Source organism: Mobula birostris, chromosome 12, assembly GCF_030028105.1.
Source record: "Mobula birostris isolate sMobBir1 chromosome 12, sMobBir1.hap1, whole genome shotgun sequence".
Lineage (NCBI taxonomy): Eukaryota > Metazoa > Chordata > Chondrichthyes > Myliobatiformes > Myliobatidae > Mobula > Mobula birostris.
This window is the reverse complement of record NC_092381.1, coordinates 41,071,975-41,087,136: the sequence shown is the minus strand read 5'-3', so window position 1 is coordinate 41,087,136 and position 15,162 is coordinate 41,071,975. Positions and strand designations below refer to the sequence as shown.

The 15,162-nt window shown below is 40.8% G+C and overlaps 1 protein-coding gene across 3 annotated transcripts in view; it reads right to left on the bottom strand.

Annotated features, from left to right (window-relative positions):
• LOC140205864 (dual specificity testis-specific protein kinase 2-like) overlaps positions 1–13,411 on the bottom strand; it is an 86,934-nt gene extending 73,523 nt beyond the window's left edge. For 2 of the 3 annotated variants that reach the window (XM_072273662.1, XM_072273665.1), the window contains exon 1: positions 13,330–13,411. The gene's annotated coding sequence lies outside the window, so the exon portion shown is untranslated. Of the gene's footprint in view, positions 1–12,905; positions 13,031–13,329 lie in introns of those variants that run through there. The other variant, XM_072273664.1, reaches the window with a different exon arrangement.
• Between the last annotated feature and the right edge of the window lie 1,751 nt (positions 13,412–15,162).

Below are 15,162 nucleotides of genomic sequence, written 5' to 3'. Positions count from 1 at the left end.
TGGCCTCATGGAAAAGCCACATAAGTAACACCTGTTATGGTCTCAATAAAAAAAACATTAGAAATAACTAGCAAGATTTCTAGTGTCTGATATCAAGATCATTAAAAATTAGTTTCACTTTGAGTTAAGCTTTCAGGGTTTGTATGGATGCAGTCTGACTCCAAATTGTTCCTTTTCAGATACTCCAACTCAATCTGAAAGCAATATTATAAAAAAGGAACAAAAATACTTTCCATATTTTCTCACACCAACAAAAAATTGCTGCAGCAGTTAAATTAACAATTCTGTTCCTGTTTGCCAACATAAACAACCATTGTCAGAGACAATTATTTTGTTTTTCAAAATTCCCTATCTCAAAAATCATTTTGAATGGCAAATGAAACTAAAACTACTTGTACTATAAAATGTACAAGTCAAAGATCACAAGTCTAGAAGGATTTAATTTAAATTGAATGAGCTACAATTCCTTGCCTTGCCCATTTACTTCAATGGTAAAGTAAGTTAAACCAGCAACACTTTATAATACAAACATAAATAAAAGGCTTATTGGGGTGACTGAAGAATGCCATTTTATATCCCAGTTAAATATGACATCTCTTTTGTTAACTATTTGAGGAAATTTCATCTTAAAGTAAATGAAGCCCCTCTTTAAAACACAGAGCAGTGTTACTTAAATAATTTCATATGCACTTTTTTCTGAAACTTAAATTTCCTCTTCACCTTTCCTACTTCTGACAAACTTCTTGCTAAAATGAGGTGCATGAAATGTACTTGCACTTATAAATTGCTTAAAATAACATGCATGTTACAAATTACTAAATTATGCTCAATCCCTTCATTACTGAGTTTATTATCCTAACTCTCAAATTCGAGTTAAAGCTGTACAAGATAAAAATAGGCCATTTAGACCATTGTATCCATACATCATGTCTGTCTTAACTAATCCTACTTGTCTGCACAAACCCCTCTATGCCTTACTCACTCAAGCACCTGACAAGATGCCTCAAATGTTACTGTTCCAAACTCCATCACCTCATCTGGCAGCTCAACCTGGAAATCCAACTCCCCAGTGTGTTTGAAACCCTTTAAACTTCCTCCCTCAAACCTTATATATATGCCTTCTGATTTTAGACTCTCCTACCATGGGAAAGAAACCGACTATCATATTTAAGCCTCTTAATTTTATTACGTTTTATCAAGTCACCTCTCAGTGGTGTCATTGCAGCATGGATAAGTGGGCAGGAAGGTCAGTTTCTGTGCTGTATTACCTTGACTCGTCTTCCCATCCTCATGAACCTTTACTGCATCCTCTTTGGCTTAATTGTATCCTTCCTGTCGTGTGGTAACCAGAACTGCACACAATACTCAGAACAGCTTGACAAGCACTTTCTACAGCAGTAACATGACATCCTGTAACTCTTGTACTCTATGCCTCAGCCAAAGGAGGTAAGTATGTTATCTGCTTTCGTCAACACCATCTACCCAATTTGCCACTTTCAGGAAATTAGGAACTTGTATTTCCAAGTCAATCTTTTTGTTCAACAACACTGCCCAGGACCCTGCCACTTACTATGTGCTTCCTACACTGGTTTAACTTCCTAAAATGCATCACTTTGCACTTGTACAAGTTAAAATTTCATCCAACATTGCTCAGCCCACTTTTTCAGTTGAACTATATCATGTTGCAACCTTAGACAACCTTTATCACTGTAACCTTACATAAATTTTCGTATTAGCTGCAAATTTGCTAATCAATCATTAACGTACATGACAAAGGACCCAGCACAGCAGTTGTCACAAGCCTCCAATCTGAAAATCACTTCTATGACCATTCTCTGCCTCCTACCACAAAGTCAATTTTGTATCCAAATTGCTTGGTCACCCTGGATCCTACAGACTAGGCAGGAAGATTAGAACATCACGTGCAACCTTCTCAACGTCCTTACCAAAGAGAACAGCTTCTGCCCTGGTCTTATCAATGATCTTAATCACCTCTTTAAAAAGCTCAAATTTGAGAAACATTATTTCCTATGCGCAAAGCCATGGTAATCATTCCTAGTCAGTCCTTGATTTTCAAAATGTATACAAACCCTGCCCCTCAGAAACTCACTAACTTTCCAACCAGTGCTGCAAGGCTTACAGGCCTGGTTTCTTTGCTACCCTTCTTAAATTAAGACAGCATTAGTCTTCCCAGTGGAGGTCAATTATTCTTTATACGTATCAACATTAATATAGCAAAATTATGAAAAATCATACTGTTTCACAGAAAATCTGTGAAAAACAAGCAGAAAAGGAGCAATTTTCAGTTGGTTAAACAGTTGGGTCTTCTAGTAAAAAATATAGGGCAATGTCAAAGTGGCGGGAGGAAATCCATGTTATATTGTCTTGTAAGATGAAGATAAAACCTTTAATGATGCTGCAGAACACAAGCTAAAGCAATACATACAGTCTCTTGCCATTCAATAAGATCATTGTTTACCTTTCACTTCAAAAGCACCTTCCCACAGTATGTGCATATTGATTAATTCTAGTAATATCAAAGAATCATTTGTACTACCTTGGGTATATCATGGGTCTCTTGGCTAAAGAACTCCAAGAATTCACTCTGCTCAAGCTGAATCAACTTCTCATCTCAGTCTTAAATGTCCAATCTCTGAATCTGAAGAAATAGCTTCTGGGAGTGAAAATGACTGTCAGAATAGTGTCCCCACATCCACCCTTCAATACCAAATAGAATGTCATTTCAATCTGATGACTTGTTCTAAAAGCAATACAAGATTGATCTAAAACAAGAGAAAATCTGCAGACGCTGGAAATCCAAGCAACACACACAAAACACTGGAGGAACTCAGCAGGCCAGGCAGCATCTATAGAAAAGAGTACAGTTGATGTTTAGAGACGAGACCCTTCAGCAGGACTGGAGAAAAAAAGACGAGAATCAGAGTTTAAAAGTGGTGGGAGGGGAAGGAGGAACACAAAGTGATAGGTGAAACCGGGAGGGGGAGAGGTGAAGAAAAGATCTGGGAAGTTGATAGGTGAAAGAGATACAGGGCTGGAGAAGGGGGAATCCGATAGGAGAGAGCAGGCAGCCATGGAAGAATGAAAAAGGAGGAGGAGCACCAGAACAAGGTGATGGGCAGGCAAGGAGATAAGGTAAGAGGAGGGAATGGGGTGGGAAAAGGTGGTGGGGGGGGGGGGAAGAACCCATTACCAGAAGCTCAAGAAATCGATGTTCATGCCATCAGGTTGGACGCTACCCAGATGGAATACAAGGTGTTACTCCTCCAACCTGCAAGTGGTCTCATCGCGACAGTAGAAGGGACCATGGACTGGCATGTCAGAATGGGAATGGGAAGTGGAATTAAATCTGGTAGCCACTGGGAGATCCCATTTTTTCCTGATAGAGTGTAGGTGCTCGACAAAGCAGTCTCCTAATCTGTATCAGGTCCCACTGATATACAGCAGACCGCACCAATAACAGTAGATGACCCCAACAGACTCACAGGTGAAGTGTCACCTCACCTGGAAGAATTGTTTAGGGCCCTGAATGGCAGGGAGGGAGGTGGTGTAGGGACAGGTGTAGCATTTGTTCCACTTGTAAGGATAAGTGCCAGGAGGGAGATCAGTGGGGAAGAACGAATGGACAAGGGAGTCACTCGCATAGGGAGTGATCCCTGAAGAAAGTGGGGGGGGGGGGAGGGGGGGAATGTGCTTGGTGGTGGGAATTGTAACATTATCTGAGCTTCCGCTCTCCAAGGACAGTGCCTGATCCAAGTATTTGCCCTGCACTAATGTGCCTTTGGTTTCAGCAACGGCTCTGACAAGCAACTGACAGCTTTTATTTATCCATTCTTTCTCTCAGATGTCCTCATTACTTTACCAGCCAGATCTTCAGCATCCATGCCTTTGGTGTGCCACCCTAGACTGTCCCAAACAGACAGCTTTCCTAAGACCGATGCATCTCTACAACTAAAAGCCAACATGTTTTTTTTTCCTCAGTTACCCAATTCTTAAGTTTGTTCTCCCACAGATACTGCCATTTTGCTACTTCCTATTTTTTTTATATATTAGCCAAAACTGGTTGGTAAACAAGAGAGCAGCTTGACAGACATTATTCAGTCGAGACTAATTAAGCTGTGCATACCTAACAACAGATATTCGTGATACTAAGGCAAGTATGAGGAACTAGTAGAAAACACTACACTGTGACACAGGTAGACAGGGTGATGAAAATGGTGCTAGGCACACTTGCCTTCAGCAAGGCACTGAGTACAAGAGTTGGGACATATAGTTACAGCTGTAAAAGACATTGTTGACACTACACTTAACGAGTACTGTCTGCAGTTCTGATCACCTAGCTACTATAGAGAAGTGTCATTAAGCTGGAGAGGGTGCAGATTCTACTCATTTGGAGGTTACAGTGATTCAGTATGGCACCAAAGACACAAATTTCTATAGGCGTGCAGTGGAGAACATTCAGACTGGTTGCAGCACAACACTTCAAGAAGATACAGAAGTTTACAGATACAGCCAGCTCCATCATCATCATCTGCAGATTTTCTCTTGCCTGTGATTCCATCAGCATCAAGGTCTTGAAGAGGTGGTGTTTCAAACCAGTGGCATTCATCATCATTTCACCATCTTGACATGTCCTCTTCTTCCCCCCCCCCCCCCCCGCATTCCGCAGGGATCGCTCCCTACGCAACTCCCTTGTCCATTCGTCCCCCCATCCCTCCCCACTGTTCTCCCTCCTGGCACTTATCCATGTAAGCAGAACAGGTGCTACACATGCCCTTACACTTCCTCCTTTACCACCATTCGGGGCCCCAAACAGTCCTTTCAGGTGAGGCAACACTTCACCTGTGAGTCGGCTGGGGTGATATACTGCGTCCGGTGCTCCCGATGTGGCCTTTTATATATTGGTGAGACCCGACACAGACTGGGAGACCGCTTTGCTGAACACCTACGCTCTGTCCGCCAGAGAAAGCAGGATCTCCCAGTGACCACACATTTTAATTCCACATTCCATTCCCATTCTGACATGTCTATCCACGGCCTCCTCTACTGTAAAGTTGAAGCCACACTCAGGTTGGAGGAACAACACCTTATATTCCGTCTGGGTAGCCTCCAACCTGATGGCATGAACATTGACTTCTCTAACTTCCGCTAATGCCCCACCTCCCCCTTGTACCCCATCCGTTATTTATTTTTTACTCACACATTCTTTCTCTCACTCTCCTTTTTCTCCCTCTGTCCCTCTGAATATACCCCTTGCCCATCCTCTGGGTACCCCCCCACTTGTCTTTCTTCCCAGACCTCCTGTCCCATGATCCTCTCGTATCCCCTTTTGCCTATAACCTGTCCAGCTCTTGGCTCCATCCCCCCTCACTCCTGTCTTCTCCTATCATTTTGGATCTCCCCCTCCCCCTCCAACTTTCAAATCCCTTACTCACTCTTCCTTCATTTAGTCCTGACGAAGGGTCTTGGCCTGAAACGTCGACTGCATCTCTTCCTAGAGATGCTGCCTGGCCTGCTGCGTTCACCAGCAACTTTTATGTGTGTTGCTTGAATTTCCAGCATCTGCAGTATTCCTGTTGTTTGCCTCATTCCTACTACTTCTTTTTGCACTATTTCTGTAGTTTATAATAATTTTATATATTTGCACTGTATTGTTGCCACAAAACGTTTCATCTTATTTGTCAACGATAATAACCCTGATCCTGAGTAATCAAAGGATGTTGGAAGTCACACAAAAGTACATTAAACAAAGAACTTTATACAGAGAAAACTATCAATATAGCAGTGCAAGACCAAATTGCAACACCTGGTTCTTTTAAGCATGTACTTCCACAACTTAATACAAACTGCACTTAATTTTCAATTAACTTGTTTAAATCCTAATTTCCAATGACTTAATATTGTCTCTTAATTCTACCTTTAACTAGAAATTATAAGCAAATTTAAGAAATTTATATTACAGTGGGTGCCTCTTCCCAAGAAGACTCTGAAAGCAATATTTTCACAACTGTCCATTACACTGTCCTGATGGTCAATAATCCTTCAGGCACAGAACTGACTTTTCTAAAACCGCATATGCTTCCTTTGCAGTTTTCGAACTTACTTGACAAAGAAAAGTCTACTTTCCTGGCCTGAAAATGAAGCACCATTGGCCGTTAACATTCATTATTCACTTACAACTCTTTGCAAAATGGAACAAAATTAACCACTTTAACCTACAGGAAGACTAATAAAAGATCCAAGCAAACATCTGCTGAACTGAGAAATTCTGGCCAAAATCAGACATAGATCACAGGAAATCCTCTTGATACAAGTACCTTTCAGATAATATCAGCAGAGGACCCATTAATTTGATTAGATTTGGAAAAAAAACATCTTTGCCTTCAAATTGCACACATTAAAAAATCCAAGTGTATTACTGCATTATGACAAAAACTAAATGGACAAAAAAAAGCTGCATTAGAAAGCAGCACTAGAAAGCTTGCATGGACACAGTACCAAAAAGAGCTTCTTTTGCTATTTTAGAACAGTACCTTTCAAAATATAGAACTTTCTCCAGGATGTTTCATGTAAAATAACCATTTTCAAATGCACTGCTAATTTAATACATCATAGAGATTATCATTTCCCAAAAGCAAAAACATTACTTTACAAAATATCTTATAAAACAGACTAACTGCATGGCAAATATTACAACCATCAAGATTAAAAGAAACAAGATTGAATAAAGAGTTAAGGGGAAACCAATGCTAAAAATAAGTCCCATTTGGGGGTTATGGGAGCAGATACGCATCGTTTAGAATCAAGTCATGAACAAACCTTTAACCATCAAACATCATTGGACTATCTGAAGTTAGTTGAGCAAGAGCTGTTAAGAAGGTATTGGAATCTATTAAGATTAGATTAGATTCAACTTTATTGTCATTGTGCCGAGTACAGATACAAAGCCAATGAAATGCAATTAGCATCTAACCAGAAATGCAAAGAATAGTGTTATTTACAAAATAACTGCAAATAAAAAGTAGGTGCTACAGCACACAAATATAAAAGTACTGAGACAGTACAATATGGGTGCAATGCTGCTTAGTGCTGTGATGTGAGGTTCAGCAGAGTCACAGCCTCAGGGAAGAAGCTCTTCCTGTGCCTGCTGGTGCGGGAGGAGAGGATCCTGTAGCGCCTACCAGATGGGAGGAGAGTAAAAAGTCCACGGTTAGGGTGAGATGCATCCTTGATAATGCTTTTCGCCCTGCCCAGGCAGCATTTATGGTAGATATTCTCAATGTTGGGCAATTGGGTGCCGATAATCCGCTGGGCAGTTTTCACCACACGCTGGAGTGCTTTGCGGTCCGATACGGGATAATTACCATACTACACCAAGATGCAGTTGGTGAGTATGCTCTCAATGGTACAGCGGTAAAAGTCCGTCAGTATCCTGGGACAGAGGTGAGCTTTCTTGATGCTCTGCAGGAAATAAAGGCGCTATTGCGCCTTTTTGATCAGGATGGAGGAGTTCAGGGAACAGGTGAGATCATCTGAAATATGGACACCAAGGAATTTGGTGTCTGAATATCTAAACATTTGGCTGCATAAAAGAATTCTGGGGGGGGGGGGGGTCCTCCAATCCGTGTCTTACCTTCACTTGGCTGGAGAGAAGGCTGTAGATATTGTGGTAATGGGAAGTGGAATTAAAATGGCTGGCCACAGAGATCTTGCCTTTTGTCCACCTTCCAGCTACAATGGGCCCTTTCCAGTTCACCTGCCACTCAAACCAGTGCACTGACAACTCCAAAGCCTCACTCCTACACTCAGTCCTGTCCCACCTAGGGAACAATTCCTCCAACATCAGGATGTTCTTCATCACCTACAGCTTGACATTTAACACAATCATCCCTCAGAAGCTGGTGGGTAAACTCCTCGTTGGGACTCAATGCCCCTGTCTGTAACCGGATCAATCTGAATCAGAACTACCCACATGCAGACTATTGCACCTATCAACATCCTGATAAGAGATGGCTGCAAGGGGATCTAATAAGACTCTTAAATTACATAAAACTTTGCAAAGAGTAATCATAAAAGATCACATACAAAAAAGGGCATTAGCCAAGAAACCTTGCATCAAGAGACAAAAAAATGAGATATTCTGCAGATGAGGGAAATCCAAAGCCACACACACAAAATGCTGGAGGAACTCAGCAGGACAGGCAGCATCAATGGAAATGAATAAACATTTGATGTTTCGGACCAAGGCCTTTCTTTGGGAGTGGAAAGGGGGAAGATGCCAGAATAAAAAGGCGGGGGGGGGGGGCGGGAGGAGAAGAAGAAAGAGAGCTGGGTGATGCATAAAGCCAAGTGGATAGGAGGGCAAAAAGGCAAAGGTGACAACCTAATGAAATTTGAGAGAATGCTGTGCCCTCAGAATGCTAAAAAGCAAAATAAGAGAACTGAGAGCAGAATTTAACCACATGTTAGCTACTAAGAGAGAATCAGAAAGATAAACATAAATTGTAAGTTCTCAACTTGTAACAAGTAACCAAATCAAAGAGAAAATAAACTATCTCCTCGACCAATAAGATAAAAAGGAGAGAAAAGAGCAGATGATAATGACAGTGCGCAGCATATCCCTTTATGGAAAGAAGAGAACATCAAAAGGAGAATTGTAAAAAAATAAATAGGCAAAATAGAAGTGCCTATTTTACCCAGACAGCACTGAAAACTAGAAATTATCATAGGGATTAGTGGAAACCAAATTCTACAGAAGAATTTTAAGGAGAAGCTGGATAAACATGAGGGGGAATAACAGAAGATTGTTTTCAAGGGATTAAATGGGAAGAACAGGATCAAATGGCCCAAGCATGCTGAATATAAAAGCATGTCTCAACCCAAAATGTCAACTGTTTATTCATTTCCATAGATGCTGCCTGACCCGCTGAGTTTCTCCAGCATTTTGTGGGTTCCTCTGGATTTCCATATCTGCAGAATCTCGTATTCAAAACGTGCCTTGCAGTTCTACAGATTCAATAATTTTGCAGTACTATGAATATAGTAAGTGTTTCAGCTGATGATTCACTATAACAACTTGATTTAATGGGTGTGGGTCCAATGATGGCTCAAAGGTTAATTCACTGCGCAGTATGAAGAGATACTGAATAAGTAGTTCCAAGTTCAAGTTTTTCCTCAGATAGGGTGGCTTTAGGAATCTCTCAACAGCCAACAATATTCCTATATCAGGTTATGTGAGAATCATGCAACACAAGTGGCAGCCTTTAGCTAATAGTACTGCTTAAAGAAACCTTTTCAATTATTTCTTTTCAAATGCATGTCCAATATCCTGTTGATAATCACAAGCAAATCTACTTCCAAGCAGTTAACATCACATTGGCCCCAACTGTGCAGTCTTTAGCCAACTGTTCCCTTGAAACTGTTGGTATTCAGCTATTCAAACTGAGGTCTAAAAGCAGAAGTTCAGGTCTCACTGACACATTCAAGCAGGGAGATGAACCTTGTTCACCATCTTGTTGGACGCCAGCCATAGAGAACTGTAGCACACCAATAGGCCCAATTGGTCATCTAGGCTGTGCCAACCTGCTTTTCTGTCTAGTTCCATCTATCCACACCCAGACATAGCCCTCCATAACCCTCACTCATCCATATACCCATCTAAACTTCTCTTAAATGTTGCAATTGAACCCACATCCACCACTTCTGCTGGCAGCTCATCTATATTTGCACAAGACTCAAAGAAGCTCCGCTTCAGATTCCTCGTAAATATTTCACATTTCACCCTAAAGCTACAACCTCAGTTGAAAAAGCTTACCCATCTGTACTCCTCAATTTTACACACTTCTATATGATCTCATTCTCCGAGGGTGCATGGAGTAATGTCCTAACCTATTCAACCTTTCCCTACAACTCAGGCCTTCAATCCTGGAGACATTATCATACATTTTCTCTGCACTCTTTCAAGCTTACCAATATCTTTCCCTATAGGTAGGTGATCAGAATACCACAAATTCAGCCTTGCCAATATCTTGTACAAGTTCATCCTTGCTCCTATACTCATATATGAAGTCCAAAGTAATTTATGAAGACCAAAGTGGTAAAAGCAGTCAGTGTTCAGAGCTGGCACAGGATCTAAAACTTAATTGATTTCAATGGAATATATGGAAGGCAAGTAAATTTTTAGTAAATAACATGCTTCCACATATTTCTAAGGGCTTTTGAGTTTATTTTTATCTTCCGTTCCACTGTTCAAGTTTTTAAATGCCTTTTGAAGTCCAAAATGCTTAAATTGTTAAATTCATACAAAGCTTGCATTTAAGACAAAGCTCTGCCCCCAGCATTGTCATCTGTCAAAATTGCAAAACAGACTCAATGGGCCAAATAGCCCAGTTCTGCTCCTGTATGGCTTATATTTCAGGGACAGAACCTCTGCAAAATACTTTTCATGGCTGGCCACTGGCCATAGAGGGCAGAGGTACAAGTAACTTCAGCTGTAAATTGAAACCACAAACAACAGTGCCAGGTTGGGATTTGCTGATCATTCCAAAAACACTTAACACTCCATTTTAAAATTTATTCATAGGAGTAAGCAGGGCAGGGGTTTGTCAAAGAGAGAATGGCAGTAGTACTGAAAACGCCAGCAGCCAAAGTTTCTGGAGTTGGTTATAGAAGTTCCAGTAATAGTACCACTACTTACATTTTAATATAAATGTCATTGCTTGACACTTATGTTATGGCATTCATTGGTTTATTTCAGATGCTACTGAAAGTGGGGACTGGTTGCTTCATTATCCGTGCAGTAGTGAACGGAAAAAAACAGGGCAATTTATTGAATACCATAGAATCATCAGCAAGCATCCTCATTTGTGTAAAAGACCAGTTCATTAATATGCAGCTGAAACTGCTAAGATCTATGACACTCTAGCTACACTTGGGGCTGGGATACCAGGGAAGCATGGTAACGTCGTGGTTAGTACAACTTTACAAAACAGGCGACCTGGGTTCAACTCCCACCGCAGTCTATAAGGAGTATGTACATTCTCCCCGTGACCACATGGATATCCTCCAGGTGCTCCGGTTTGTCCCCAGTCCAAAGACGTAGTTACCAATAAAGAACATTGTAAATCGTCCTGTGATTAGGGGGTTGCTGGGCAGTACGGCTTGAAGAGCCGGAAGGGCTTATCCAATGCTGTATCTCAATAAATAAACTACCAAACAACTACACTATGTGCTGCGATGTTGGCACAATTCTATTAGTGTCTTAATTCTCAGAGTTCTGCAGAAGAACACAGTGCTGGTCTAGGTCCTTGTTATCTATAAAGGAGAGAACGTGAAATTATTAAGTAAACAGTACAAGACCTCTTAAGCACATCTCCACTAGAAGGACTGACAGATAGCTACCCCAGAATTAATCCAGAAACAAATTGATGTGGCTCAAATATGAAGAACTTCATGTTGGCTGCAGAGCATGCAGCATTATTTAACCACAATTAACAATCAAAAGAAGTGTCATTGCATACGAAAAATTATCACAAGAGGGCACCCTTTATAAAAGTGTTTCCAAATGCTATATGCAATTGTCAGAAACACTTATTCCTCTCAAACATAGAGGCAGTGGAAAAGTTCAACAGTCAAAAGACATAAAACAATGTCCAAAGTCTTAAAAATGTTACAGTCAAGGCCCAAAGTAATGACATATTGTATGTTAATTGGTTACTCAAAGTTATTCCTTAGGTAAATGACTGCAAAACAGTATAAAAAAGGAGAGCACATCACAAGTGTACAGGAAAATCAGAAGGAGAGGGATAGGCAGATGGGAATGTTTTTCTGTGATCTTGCATGGACCACTTAGATCCATTGACCTTCTCCCTGGTGTTAAAACCAAAAACACTACCTGGAATAAGAAATAACAAATTTACTTATAATGATGGCCATTATGTGTGACTTCAAAATGTATAATTGGGGGTTACACACCACTGTGCTTTACATAGTAGTTTCTGGGACACCCTTCTAAATTTTATAACCTGTGGAATAAGTTGTATGAATTTCAGCAAGGGTATCTTTTCAGTAAACTAACAGCACCAGCAGAACACCCAAAACCACCAGTGAGTTCCAAAGAAACAACTTTAAGTTGAATCCTGCACACCACGTAATACTGAAGACTGTACTGGAATTGCATAGGACTTGTTGAGTCTTGAATGGACAACAATTTTAACTAATTTCTGACCTAAATTTGGGATAGGCACACTAATAAAGACCATTTCAAACTTTAAAAAAGCCAACCTTAAAATCTATCATGAAACAAATGGCCTAGGTTATATTGATATTTTAATTTCATTGCATTACCCCAGAGAACTATAATGTTACCTGCAATGTACCCCGAGTGGACACCTCAATAAAATACGGACAAATTAAATGTCGACAAATTTCCTGCCACCGTATTAGCACCACCGTTATTAAATCGGTTGAAATTTCTATTTCCTCTGATAAACCACATCCAAATGCCAAAAGAGCTTTAAAAAAATCTCACTCAAAAATGTAAGCATAATCTGTCACACTGGAAGAATTTTTTCTATGCAAATATTATTTGTAAGACTTCACAGAAACGATCGAAAATATGTTAAGACAACACGTAGTGCTCATAAATCACACTAAAACATCAAGTGTAGAAAGATATTATCTTAGTGTTTAAGCTAGACAAAATAAGATTCTGTTCAACGTTTCACCTTGTGCGCCAAACTTAAGTGACAAGTTATAATCTTCACCGATCGTAGAAAATCTCCATCTATACATTACCTTTAAATGGAAATTTGCATTTAGGAAGAAGGGGGTCCGAGAAAACAGCTATTTGATTAAACGAACTCGCTTAAATCGCAATTACTACATACCATAATGGGACTTCGAAACTGTAATTTTTGTTCGGCAAGTTAGTTGATACATTTCCTGTTTTAAATGCTGCAAGGCACAGTCATTGTAAACAAACATCGTACTCCCTGAGGTGGAGCTGGCTCTCAACTCACAATTCGGAGATCGAGAAAACTCCGGTCAACATCAACACCACCACTCCAACCCAGTCCTGCCTCCAGTCCTAATGCAAATAGGAAACGTGTCACGCCCCTACTCCACCAGTGTTTAACTACGTTGGTCCACGTTAATCGACTAGAGTGCGCGGCCCAGTCCAACAATCGGCCACATTCCCAGGTTCCACGCAGTGCATTACAGAAATGACTCCCCCTCAACCAATGCCAGTGACAAGCAGCCCGGACTGACTCACCACCTCCCGTTTAACTGAGCCGCCAAACTCGCACTTACTGAGTGCTCAGGCGTCCTGGCCGTTCCCCAGTTCCTTTTGTCGCCCAGCTGCACAACTACGTCGCTCTAGTGGCGCAACGGAACGACGGTGGAGAGTGACAGCGGGTTTCCGCCACTCAGCAGCCGAGTGGGCGGGATTACTCAGCACCGCGTGACAGGGAGCGGCAAACCCCACAGCTGCCTTGTGCTTCTGCGCATGCTTGTCGCTGCCGGCTCTAACTATGGAAACACCCGCCGAGCCACGGAGCGGCTTTCGTTTACCGATGGTAAACTTGACATTATCCAGAGATTTGCTAAGAAGTTACCTCTTTCACCCCGATGACTTGTCTTCGTTCCACTTCAGTTTTAAAATTCTCACCCTTTAACTTTAGTTTCAATTCCTCCATGGGTCTAAATTCCCCTTTGCCAGCTCAGTTACCCGCTGGTTCTGGGATCTTACTCATCTGTAAGTGTAATGAATTCTTCAAACTGTGCGGATGCCCGAATCTCGAGAATATTCCCCTTGAGTACTTATGCCTCTACCTTGTTTCCTTCGAACCAGTCTCTTCCTCCGCGCTTTTGGCTAGCTGCCCTGGAGTATCTTGGCAACTTTATTGGGGTGTATTTATACTAAAAAAAACTACGTAAACAAGCTGTTATTCAGGTAATAACAATAGTAAAGACATTTTAAAGCTTTTCCCTGCCACATTCTCAGACAATTTCGCACATACGAAGTAGTAGAATGTTTGTGTACAAAATTGAAGCTCAAACGAAACAGAACCCTTGATTAAACTAAATATTTTGCTACCCGACACGACAAAAATTATCAAGCTTTGCAAACTTTCACTTCGTCCAACACGGAGAACAGCTACCCATGGATCTATGTGGCTATTTTTAAAACTTTTTCGTCAACACTTATCGATTAGCATGTTTGTTTATAAAGTGCCACCAAACCTGGTCCAATCCTAAATGGACAAGCACTACAATTCTTCGTACCAACGCACGAATTCAACTCCCTCGCGGCTCGACAAAATAGCCAAAATCCAGGGAAAGACGAAAATGTAATTTAACCAGAGGAACCGCAATGTTTAGGGTAGACTCACCATCACCATCTTCAGGGCAACGAGAGACAGGAAACAAACTCTGACTTCGGTCGGACCGTTTCTAATACTTATAACCAACGTACAGGAACATTGCTTTTTGCTTTGCAAGTTAAAACCCATTGCTGCTTCTTTACCACTTGTCTGCTTCTATTTCTCTTTTTCTTCGCCCTTGACTTCTTTTTTAACCTCTTCTGCTTCTCTCGTGTATTTATATTACAAGAAGCGTGGTTGGGAAGATTAACTATTGCTTCTTTCTCTATTGTTTTTTTCTGGAGGAAAATATCTCCCATCTCTCATGAAATCGCTTATGTAAAATATCAAACAAGATCTGGATGGTCTTTCTTTGTCTGTCTGACTCTTCCCTTGTTTCATATATCAGCAATTAACATGTTTACATTTTCACTTACCAAGTAAACCAGTGAGAAAATTGGAAACTTGAGGTTTCATTCAAAGTTTTTTTAAATATTAGCCAAAATATGTTTTTGAAATTTTGGAGTATTATTTAAAATTCATTTTATACAATGTGGGTTTCATTATGAGACCAGATCTATTACCCATCCCTTATTCTGCTTCAGAAATGATGGTTAGCTACCTTTATTTTAGCCAGAGGATAGTGAATCTGTGGAATTCATTGCCACAGACAGCTCGAGAGGCTTGGGTATTGGTTGATAGATATTTGACTAGTAAGGGCATCAAAGGTTACAGGGAAAATCAATGAGCCATGATCAAATGATGTCATGGGCTCAATGGG